This window comes from Sceloporus occidentalis, unplaced genomic scaffold, assembly GCF_023333645.1.
Source record: "Sceloporus occidentalis isolate IW3139 unplaced genomic scaffold, rSceOcc1.0.p SCAF_59, whole genome shotgun sequence".
In the NCBI taxonomy this organism is placed as follows: domain Eukaryota; kingdom Metazoa; phylum Chordata; class Lepidosauria; order Squamata; family Phrynosomatidae; genus Sceloporus; species Sceloporus occidentalis.
In genome coordinates this window covers 5,893,640-5,906,085 of record NW_028317039.1, presented here as the reverse complement: position 1 = coordinate 5,906,085, position 12,446 = coordinate 5,893,640, and the positions used below count along the sequence as shown (strand labels likewise).

Here is a 12,446-nt window from a genome sequence, read left to right as displayed (position 1 = left end):
TGGCTGGCTAAGCAAGACTGACCTAATTTTCCAAGCGGCTACATTTTACAAAATACTTGCTCACCATTTAGGACGTTAGATAATTTTTATTGATTCCTTCTATATTTAAAGCTATTTATTACCTATATCGGTGTTTTACAACTGAATTATTTTTACACGATTGGAAAAGAATAGCATTTTATGTGTCCAAGATATCCTTAAGCATTTTGAGATTATCCTGTTCCCAGTGTTACAGGAGAAGTTTGCTTTCCCACCTTCTGACATATTTAAATATTTATGTGTCAAAGATATCATACAACAGTTTAGTCTGATGGGAACAAATTTGAATAGACCACATATATTAATAAGTAAATGTCTGCAGGGTAAAGATAATAAGAGGGCTGTTTGTAGATGTTATGATTTGCATAGAACTCAAAAGATTCAGCCCATACTACCCTTGATCCAATGGAGAGAGATCTCCAAATGAGTTTCTCAAAAGAAGATTGGTAAAAATATGTCTGGATTCTTTGGGTGCATTACACATTGGGAGGCCAATAGAAAATGTTTTGTTTTTTTTTACAGATGGTACTATGTTCCAGTCAAGTTAGCCCATATGTTTCCTAATGCCCCCAATACATGAAGGTGAGTGTATTCAAGAACAACACATGTGGTGAAAATTCCCCCACAATAAAGAAAGTTTGGTCTAAGGCAAAGTAGTCTTAAAGAGATTATCCCCAATTGTGTGCAAATGTCACGGCAATATGTCATCATATGATACCATTGGGTGTATCTAAACCTGTGGAAAATAATTATGCATAGCCTTGTAGCTGCCCAGAATTGAAAACCCACAAATATTCAAACTATACAACAGGTTGTAACAAAGATAAATTCAGTAACAAAGCATACAATGGCTTGGAACTTTTGGTAATTATATGTTAAACCAACCATTAGTAACTCAGCAGTAAAACATGTCAGCATCCAGGGGGCGGCTGGTGGAGCTGCCCTGGCTTGGCACTAGGGTGGTGTCAAAGGCAAATACATCACTGTTTTTTCATCTGAAGAAGAGACCGGGGGTCCCAAATACGGATGTAATATTTTCTATGCTGGCTTCAAAGGTATCAAGTTCAATTAAATAATCTGCATTTACTTGAGAAGCACATTCTATTTTAATATCAGTGATATAGGGATTTTGCCTCCAGATTTCTGGTGAAATTGTTTTCCTGATTTTCTTGGATTGGAAATAATTAATGTATTTCAATATTCCCATGTTTCAGATAAAACTACTACAAAATATATAAGATTCATGGTATAATCAAGTATTTTTTTAATATCCATTTCTAATAATGACATGTAAATCTTTGATAAAAATGGTCAATATTTTTCTTCCAATTGCTCCCAGCCTAATTGCAGTTTCATTTAACACATTATGAATTGGTTTTTGTTAAGAAAAAGGTTGTCATATTAATTCTCATAACTCTGAGCTTGTGAATGCCACCAGAACTGCGCTTCCCACTCCACGAAACACTGCTCATCGTGTCTAAATTCCATACCTATTCATGTAGATGTAATGCTTATGAATCGAGTAGTATAAATAAGAAATTCTTCTACCAGCACAGACCTCTTTTGAATGCATCCCTCCCTCTGCACTCCTCCCCTTCCATTTTTTTTTTCAAAACTGAGGGTCTATGACATTTTAAAATAGTTGTTTAGAGCCTGTAAAAAATGACTTTAAAAGTCCCTTTATTCTGTTTTCTGCAGATTATTTTTGTACATGTATTGATCAGATTTTTCTTGTGAAAATATCTAAATTACACGGTATTAATTATTGACCAAGCTCCAAATGAAACAGTTTAGTCATTGAATATGATTATTACTCATATTATATCATATATATTACTCATTGTAAATTATACATAATGTATTAGTATATTATTGTGTGACTCATTTACCATTACAAGACTGAAATTTGTGAAACATAATTTATTGTTTCATGAATTTACATTGTTATTTTATTTTTAGAAAACGATATTTAATGCTATCCTATTTTATATAGTCAGCTGTCCTTCTTTAAGAAAAATTATGAATACTTCTTTATAATAATTACATGTATTTCCAGTATTGGTGAGGTTTCCCAACATTTTTGTTAATATAGTGTGTGTGTGTGTGTGTGTGTGTGTGTGTGTATATATATTTGCAATCAAAATTATTCAACCCCCATTGCAAATCAGGTTTATTGTCTATAGACTTTTAGCTGTTAGCAATGAACAAATGAAACAAAAAAGCAATCGAAATAGCTCAGCACAATTAATGCTTCAAGTGGTTTCCCCAAATTCAACTGAAAATGCAACTTATAATGACTTCTCCACTCTCAAAATGATTTAACCCTTTCATGGCAAGCATGGGAAGTACAAAGTAGAGCACCCTTTTGCTTTTATGACCTGATACAAACGACATGCATAGCCAGACACAAGCTTTTGGCAGAGTTCCTGAGGAATCTTAGTCCATTCCTCATGAGCAATGGTTCAGTAATATTCTTGGATTTGTGTGCTGCGACCGCTTTCTTCAAATCCAAGAATATTACTGAGCTGGAGATCAAGTCAGGTAACTGTGGTGGCCACTGTAAAATCTTCCAGGTCTTCTTCTTCAACCAAGACTTGGTGGAATTTAAGATATGCTTGTGATCATTGTCCTGTTGGAAGGTCCAAGTTTCAGCTTCCTCACAGACAGCATTAAGTTTTCTCCTAGGATTTCCTGATACTTCAATGAATCCATCGTGCTTCCATAAGCTGCAGGTTTCTAGTGCCAGCGGATGCAAAGCAGCCCTAGAGCACTATGTTTAACTGTAGGAAGTGCTCTTTTCAGCATGTGTTTCATTCTTGTTCCTCCAGACATACCACTGATCTATCAGGCCAAAAAGTTCCAGTTTTGTTTCAGAACAGAATCCCAATACATTTGTGGCTTATTCATATGATTTTGAGCATATTAGAGCCAATTTGTGCTTTCAGGTGTCAGTAGTGGTATATGCCTTGGGGTTCTTGCATGGAAACCTTCTACGTTTAGTATGTGCGTTACTATGCTCACAGAAACCTTAGTGCCTGTTGCCATCAAGTCTTGCTGAAGGTAGTTTGCAGTCATTTTAGGGTTTTCTCAACCTGCCTTCTCAGAAATCTGGTTGCAGCCATCGATAGCTTCCTTTTCTGGCCCGTACTATGCTTCTAACAGTGTCTGTATTGGGACCTGTACTTTTTAATATTTTTATTAATAATATTACATAATATCTTATATGATATGTCTTATATGGCACTGTACTGTCAGTAACAAAAGAAGAGAGGGACTTAGGAGTAATTATTTCTGATAACTTAAAGGTAAGCAGACAGTGGCGTCGCTACAGGGGGGCAAGGGGGGGCCCCCCTGCCGAAATGCGACTTTAAATCCCATCTTTTATTTTTTATTTTTTTTAATGCGGAGGAGAGGGTGCGGCCCGCATAAGATCGGCAACCGATCTTACGCGGGCCATACCTCGAGCCCTGCTACTTACCTGTGGGAGGGTCTTCTGTACTGCATAGAGGAAGCGGAACCTAGCAGATTTCACGTGACATCACATGACTCTGCTCCAGTCCTGCTTCCTCTGTGCAGTACCAGAGAACGCAGAGGGAGGCCGCGCCCTCTGCTGAAGTCTGTGAGCGGCATCGAGGAGCTGCAGTGCAGGTAAGGGGGTGGAGAGGGTGTTTGAATGAGTATGCGTGATTGAGGGAATTAATCTGTGAGTGAATGAGTATATGAATGAATGAGTGTGTGGAACCTAGGCATGATGGGACTTTGATTGCTGTTAGCAATCACACTCCTATCATGCCAAGTCAGCCAGTACATGCTGAAACCTAGCTAGCTGCCCCCCCCATGTGTATTGATGCTGCCAGCAGTATGGGGTCTGCACATTACTTACAGCCACCCTGTACCAGCATGTACTGGCTGACTTGGCATTATAGGAGTGTGATTGCTAACAGCAATCACAGTCCCATCATGCCTAGGTTCCATCATTTACTGGTTGGATGTGTAAGTGCTGGAACCTAGGCATGATGGGACTTTGATTGCTGTTAGCAATCACACTACTATCATGCCAAGTCAGCCAGTACATGCTGAAACCTAGCTAGCTGCCCCCCATGTGTATTGATGCTGCCAGCAGTATGGGGTCTACACATCACTTACAGCCAACCTGTACCAGCATGTACTGGCTGACCTGGCATGATAGGAGTGTAATTGCTAACAGCAATCACAGCAAGCACAGTCCCATCATGCCTAGGTACCAGCATTTACTGGTTGCCTGGGTATGACAGGAGTGTGATTGCTGTGTGGGCAGTGTGGACGCCAGGGCTGGCTTTGGGGTGTGGAACCTGTGATGTATGCCTGTAATTAAGGGGGTTTTAAATATACCTTTTAATGAGGTGTTTTTATGTGAATTCCAATTGATCTATACCTGCAAAGCTGGTTTTCCATACATTATTTATGTATACCTGCAAATACAGTGTTTGTATGTCTTATTCAGTTGATTAATACCTGCAATGCTGTTTCCATGTATTTATTTGATCTATACCTGCAATGCTACGTTTCCTATACTATTGTATACCTGCAAATACAGGATTTGTATGTCTGATTCTGTTTGATAAATACCTTCAGTGCTGAGATCACAAGTGAATTTCAGTTGATCTATACATGCAAAGCTTGGTTTGTGTGTTAATGTGTTGATCTATACCTGCTATCAGCAACTGGGGCTAATATTAATATATATGGGCAGCAGGGGCATCAATACACAAGGGGCAAAAACACTAATGGGGATATAAACGACAACGCAGTGTGAAAAATCCATCCTTATGTAGACGTCTGTGACGTAGATTGTGTTCTGCTGTTTGTGTGTTTTTGGTTATCAGTGTAGCAGAGCCTGTCCTCGGGTATGTGTCTATAGGTGTTGGTGTGACAGAGCCTGTCCTGTGTGTGTTTGGGTGTTGGTGTGGCAGAGCCTGTCCTAGGATGTGTGTTTGGGTGTCAGTGTGTCAGAGCCTGTCCTGGTGTGTGTGTGTGTGTGTTTGGATGTGGGTGTTGCAGAGCCTGTCCTGATGTGTGTGGGTGTCTGTGTGGCAGAGCCTGTCCTGGTGTGTGTGTGTGTGTTTGGATGTGGGTGTTGCAGAGCCTGTCCTGATGTGTGTGGGTGTCTGTGTGGCAGAGCCTGTCCTGGTGTGTGTTTGGTTGTCGGTGTGGCAGAGCCTGTGTTGGTGTGTGTGTTTGGTCATCTGTTTCCTGGCACTTAACTTACAGTAGGAATTATTTAATTTATATTTATCCAGAGATAAAATGCCCTCCTGAAGTTGTAGTAACTTCAGGGGACAAAACGTTCAAGGCCCTGAAATCATTTAGTGGAAAAGTTATTTATTGTGTTATAATATTTATTTCAAGGATTAGTCGCACTCAATTGTGGCTTCAGGCTTCCCATGTTGAATGATCAAGTATTATTTTAGCCCAATAACAAAAGTATAATTCCATAGCACATTACTTTTGGAAATTATGACTGCCCCCCCCAGTTTGACTGTGGTATCTTGTGTGCCCCCCCCCCTATATATTGTTTCTAGAGTCGCCACTGTAAGCAGACAATGCAATACAGTACATCAAAAAGAAAGCAGGGTGTTGGTTGCATAGGGAGAGGCATTAGTAGCAGAAAGAAGGATGTTACTTTACAGATCTCTGGTCAGGCCTCACCTAGAGTATTGCGTACAGTTCTGGAGACTCCATCTCCAGAAGGATATTGACACAATGGAGAGAGTTCAGAGGAGAGCTACAAACACAGTAAGTGGTTTGCAGGACAGAAATTATCAGGAAAAGGATAAATTATCTTAATACGTATAGCTTGGAGAAAAGAAGAGAGAGAAGGGGACGCAATAGAAACATTTAAATACTTAAAGGGATTTAATAAAGTACAGAAAGCAAGCTTATTTGAAAGGAGTAGCAATGTTAGGGCAAGAGGTCAGGGTATAAAACCTGAATGCCAGTGGCTTAGATGTAACGTAAGAAAGTTCTACTTTACTCATAGGGTAGAAGATTAATGGGACAGTATCCCATAGACATAAAGCTTTCCTCACTATAGGACCTGACTAAAAACCGATTGGGGTTTAAACCTCTTACATCAGGAAAATGTTTTTTTTTTTTACTGTGTAAAGGTTTAGGCAGGTTTGAAAAATGGTGTGCTGTAAAGTAAAAATGTTTTCAAAAATTGACATGTTACTATTTAATTATAAAATTAATTTAGAAAAGGAGTGAACAGAAAAAAAATCTAAATCAAATCACTATTTGATGTGACCCTTTGCCTTCAAAACAGCATCAAATATTCTATGTACACCTCCAAAGTCAGGGATTTTGTAGGCATATAGTTAGGTGTGTGATTAAACAATTATACAAAATATGTTCTAATGAGCATCCATGTAATAAGTAGATTGAAACACAATCATTAGCTGAAAGGGAAACCGTGAAACTGGGTGACAGAGAAGATTCTGAAGTTTAATGTTTAAAGTCTTCACCATGGCAAGACTGAGAACAACAACAAGACACAAGGTAGCTAAACTGCACTCAGGCAGAAATTTCAAGGAAGACATGGGTTTTCAGATGTTTTGTTTAAGTCAAAAATCACAAAGAAATGGGCATTCAGCACTGGCAGAAAACAGTTGCACCCTGGTATACCCATCTACTGTCTGGAGAAGTCTGGTCAGAAGTAATCTTAACTGAAGGCGTGCGGTCGAAAAGCCATATCTCCGATGTGGAAACAAGGCCAAGCGACTCAGCTAGTCACAAAAACACAGGAACTGGAGTGCAGAAAAATGGCAGAAGTGCTCTGAACTGATGAGTAAAAAATGTAAACATTTGTTTATACCAGGAGGCAGTGGTACAAGAATGAGTGTTTGCAGGCAACTGGGAAGTGTAGTGGAGGTTCCTTTCAAGTTTGTGGCCAGGGGCGGGCTGGGCCGGGGGGCAGGGGGGTAATTGCCCCCCCAGGCCGCCCTGAATCTACATTAAATGGCCGCGTGGCCGCCCATTTAAGTGGCCAATTCGGCCACGCCAGGACCGTCTTTAATGCCCGCAGCATCCGCCGAACTGGCCGACACACCGAGATGCCATTGCAGCCGATGTGGCTGTGACTCTTAAAGCGGCGGTAAGACACACTGGCCGTTTTAAAATCATTAAGCGCCCAGCGTGCCTGCACAGTGCCACCCTGTGTCCTGTTCCGTGTGACTCCGCCCCCTTGAGTGGCACGTCACATTCTCAATGTGATGGGCCGCTCAAGGGGCGGAGCCACACGGAACAGCTCCTCGTGACAGCTAGAAGAGCACGTTGGAGGACAGCAGCAGTGAAGGATGGCAGCAAAAACGTAAGTATTAAAAAAATTGTTAGGGGTAATAGGCGGAAGGGGAGCCATATTCAAAGGGGGGGCTGCATTGGGACAACAATTAAATGCAAAATGGGGGTGGCTGGGGGTATAAGTACACAACAGGGTGGTTGGGCACCACATAAATCAATACACAAGGGTGGGGGGGTGGCTGGGGACATCACATAAATCAATACAAAAGGGTGTTGGGGCATAATGTACAAAGGGGGCTGGCTGGGGGCACAAATCCACATGGGGCAATACACAAGGGACATAATGTACAAAGGGGGCTGGCTGGGGGCACAAATCCACATGGGACAATACACAAGGGTGTGGGGGGAAATACATTAAAACCAAAGGGGGGGCTGGCTGGGGCATCAAACAAACAGCAAACCAGTGTGGAAAGCATTTTGGATGTAGGTGTCAGTGTCGCAGAGCCTGTCCTGGTGTGTGTTTGGTTGTGGGTGTGGCAGAGCCTGTCCTGGTGTGTGTTTGGGTGTTGATGTGACAGAGCCTGTCCTGGTGTGAGTGTCTGGGTGTCGGTGTGGTAGAGCCTGTCCTGGTGTGTGTGTGTCGGTGTGGTAGAGCCTGTCCTGGTGTGTGTGTTTGGGTGTCAGTGTGGTATAGCCTTTCCTGGTATCTGTGGGGCAGAGCCTGTCCTGGTGTGTCTGTTTGGGTGTCGGTGTGGCAGAGCCTGTCCTGGTGTCAGGGCGGGCTTTTTGGGGACAAAATTAATTCACGCTGGGCTGTTTGGGGACAAAGTTTGCTTACTCTGGACTGTAATTTGTTAATGTTATCTTGGTGCTGGTCGGGTTCTATGTGGGCAGTGTAGACACCAGGGCTGGCTTTGGGGGTATGCATCCTGTGATCTATGCCTATAATTTAGGGGGTTTTATCTATATCTTTAATGCTTAGTTGTTATGTGATTTCCAGTTGATCTGTACCTGCAAAGCTGGGTTTGTGTGTTATTCTGTTGCTCTGTATCTGCTATGCTATGTTTCCATACATTATTTATGTACACCTGCAAATGCAGGGTTTGTATTTCTTATTCAGTTGATCTATACATGCACGTGCTGTTTACATGTGTTGTTTATTTGATCTATACCTGAACTACAGGGAGTAAGTAAAACACAGGTGTGGCTTAGTGAATGAGGGACAATTTTATTTTGTTACAAAGATTAGCTGTTTTTTTTAATGTATTAAACATAATTTTTTTTACTCCCAGTCCCATCACATTACATCAATATGCGTTAGAAAATCAGGAAAAGATGGGCATGGATGGTGTGCTGACTCGGTGGCGCAACGGGCCACTTGACTAGACTTGCCCCCCAGGCCTTAGGCTGCCAGCCCTCCCCTGTTTGTGGCTATATTTCTGCAGTTTAAGTTGATAGCTGTCTACATCATTTACACTGGGTAATTCAGTACTTTCAAAGGACACTGCACACTTAAAGGGGACAGTTCAGTTGAACTGACTAGTGAGACTTATCGCTTATGAAAGCCATACTTTTCCAGGACACATTCACATTTCAGTTGCTGCCCAACACTTGTACAGTGTGTGGGACATATAACATTCAACCAAACAGAATCTCAGCTTTTAGTGAAGAGAGTATAGTTACTGGTTTGAGGTCTTCAGCCACCTCAAAACATCTCCACAATGTCTAAAAATGAAGTCACAGGGGCAACAGGGTAACTAAAACATATGCAATAATAATACAGTGCGTTTGAAACTTAAGTATAATATTATCACATAAATAGACTCCAAACAATTCTTGACTTTACAAAAGAAAAAATGGTGGGGCGCTAAGCTAGTTTCAGGATCAACTAATACGAATGTATAATACAAGGCCTACCAAACAGGTGTAAGCATGCTGCAAATACAGTGTATTGGCTGTACAATGTATACAAAAAACAAAAACTGTCTGCACTTCTTACCCTAATAAAGTTGGCAACAAATATATAAACATAATATAAATGAGAGGTTTTGGTTATATGAATTGGCCAAAGCATAATTAAGCTCACCCGCCACATCAAGGCACACTCTCAATAGGGTGAGAACTTACTCTCACCCTATTGAAAGTGTGCCTTGACGTGGTGGGTAATACCTGACTTGAGTTTGCATACCAAATAGCATATTCCAATCCATAAATGTAATGAATATAATTCACACCAATTACTTTCCCACCTCACAAGTTAAAATCAGTTCTGCTAAAACACACAAAAGTACACATTCATGCTCACACACACAAAAGTATACACCCATGCTCACATGCACACACAATTACACATTCATGCTCACACACAAGTCCATGCTCACACACACAAGTCCACATCTATGCTCAGACACACACACAAAAATCCATGCACACACAGTAAAGTACATATCCATGCTCACACACACAAAAGTACACACCCGTGCTCACACACACACAACTACACATCCATGCTCACACACACACAAATTCATGCTCACACACAAAAGTACACATCCATGCTCACACAAAAGTACACATCCATGCTCACACACACACACATAATAATACATCCATGCTCACACGCACACAAAAGTACACATCCATGCTCACACTAGTCAGTTCAACATTAATGCCAATATCATTCTGGAGATGGGGTCTCCAGAATTGTACATAATTATAAAAATAATTTTACCTGGTTTCGTCAATATATACTGCTTCCAACACTGATGCTGCATATTCAATGTTATTTTTCAGGTCGGTCACATTAATGTCTCCTTTCTCGAGCTGCTTTACCAAACATCTTAATCTATAAGAAACAAAAGTAACAATTAATAAAAACTATCAATAAATAAGGTAACATGTATGCCTTTGCAAACTGGCTTAATAACATTATTGCAGTTTAGATGATACAGCCACATTTTGAACATAATGACAGAAAACAACAATATGGGCATATTGGTCTAGATAAAAACCAATCAATCAATGTATTTATTTACATTTGTATACACCCCTCCAAATTATTGAGTTTAGGTGTTTCAGAAACACACAATGCTAACAGGTATATAAAACCATACACATAGGTATGTCATATCTATAGAAAAAACATGGTTATAATAATAGAGATACGTTTGGTAATTTAACTAAGCATGTGAAATCAGGGTACAGTAAAAAAGTAAATTGATACTTTGATGTGTATTTTTATAGACTTAAAATTATTTTGTAATATACAATAATTGTTCTCTGCTTCAGCATTGACCAATGTTACCAAACAGGTAACCAACTTATTAATACATATTTGTACACATTGCAATGTATTAAAACATAACATCATCATATCACTCCCCTCTGCTACTAGACATAACAAGAGGTTACATAAGAGCAAAAACATAGACTTTGATCATTTTCACAGCTTAATGGGCACTACCACAAATGCAGGACAGTGGCCCCTTGACAGAAGGAAAATACTTATAGTAAGTACTTAAGTACTTTAATATGCATTCATGTTTGGTAAGGCTGTTCGCATCATCATACTGTCACTTTAAACATGGGCAATTTTTTTTTTTTTAAAAAGGAGACCAAATTACATGAAAACAAAATATAAATGTTACATAACAAAAATAGTATGTGTTAACCTTTTTTTGATGTTAACCTTTTTTTGATGTGTTTTGCTAGTTCTGGATACTCCTTGTAAACCATGGCTATGAGGGTCAGGGGTGTAGGCAGGCGTCACTATGAAGGATGACATTGAACCTTCATATAGTTGTTCCATTATTTGTTGTAACAGTCTATTTTGCTCAGTCATCAGACTCCCGCACATGTCTCTGTTGATATTGGCTACATGCTATATAATGTTGATCAGGGAGGTCACAGCAGAAATGTGGTCACTGTGCAGTTAGGACAATTCATTATGAAGGTCCTAAACAGGTGACGTGAATAAGGGCAAATAATATTCATCTAAATAAGTGAATATTGTTGTACTACTAAACACTATAATATATTCTACCAATTGTACTTAAACAGGTGCAAAAAACTATAGAGGCCAGTAGCCTACAAAAGTGTTGAGCACCAGGTGAAAATAAATTGTATGAATTGGGTATTTGATGAGGGGACTGTTCCTTCACAGTTCTTAAGGGTTAAACATTGATCATGTATGTCAAATAGAAAAAAAACAAAGCACAAAAAAGTGCTGCTTAGTTGTGTAAGATTTTGGAATACAAGGGTAATAGATGGACTCTTCCATTGTACTGGAGTATTTCCACTCTCCTAGATTAATCTTTTGCCAGGCAGCTTTGTAGAGATACATGGGAAGAAGAAATAGAGAGAAGGGGGGGACGATTAAAAGTATAACTTAATAATATCAAATAAAAATAACATTCTCCGCTTACATGAATATGTAATCTCGCAGTTCTTTGAGTCAAATAATGCAATGTGGAAAAAGAAGTCTTTCAATTGCAAACTTAATATACAAAGTAACTGCTCCAAAAATTGTGGCTACATGATTAACAATATTTTATATACATATTGGGAAGTTGATTGATTAAGATTGAATTGTGTATGGGATTCATGATTTGTAAAAACATACACGTGAAGTCTTTTCCATTCATCAAAGGGGCACTGCTCCATACGAAGAACAGACCCATAAGAACAGGGTATTTATAGAGAGGAAGAAAGGGACTCAATAGCACTTTGAGGAAGCCCATCAGCAGTAAAACGCATAGTGCGCAAGTGTGGAGTACCACGAACAGAGAAGTGGAAGACCCAGAAGACAGCAATTTCTACTATCGCTGAAGCGATCGAGTGGTTTTACAACAAATGGCCTTCTTTTCCCACACTGACTCCAAGAGCTGCAAGATTGCCCAGGAACGGATTTATGCCAACGACATTAACCCAGGAGCGTGAAAACACTCCAGTACAAGGCAAAAGTCCATCAATCTCCTTTGTATTCCAATATCTAACATGACTAATGGACACTATGAAGGAATAGTCCCCTCATCAAACTATTTAAATGGGAAAGGGCCCTATTCATACAATTTTTTTCACTCAACACTTTTGTGTGCTACTGGCCTCTATTGTTTTTTGCATTTTAAAGG

The 12,446-nt window shown here is 39.9% G+C and overlaps 1 protein-coding gene across 1 annotated transcript in view; it reads right to left on the bottom strand.

The window, feature by feature from the left end:
* LOC149287590 (dual specificity calcium/calmodulin-dependent 3',5'-cyclic nucleotide phosphodiesterase 1A-like) overlaps window positions 1-10,185 on the bottom strand; it is a 46,158-nt gene extending 35,973 nt beyond the window's left edge. Inside the window, exon 1 of the mRNA XM_089492775.1 lies at window positions 10,049-10,185. The gene's annotated coding sequence lies outside the window, so the exon portion shown is untranslated. The remainder of the gene's footprint in view (window positions 1-10,048) is intronic.
* Window positions 10,186-12,446: the final 2,261 nt, after the last annotated feature.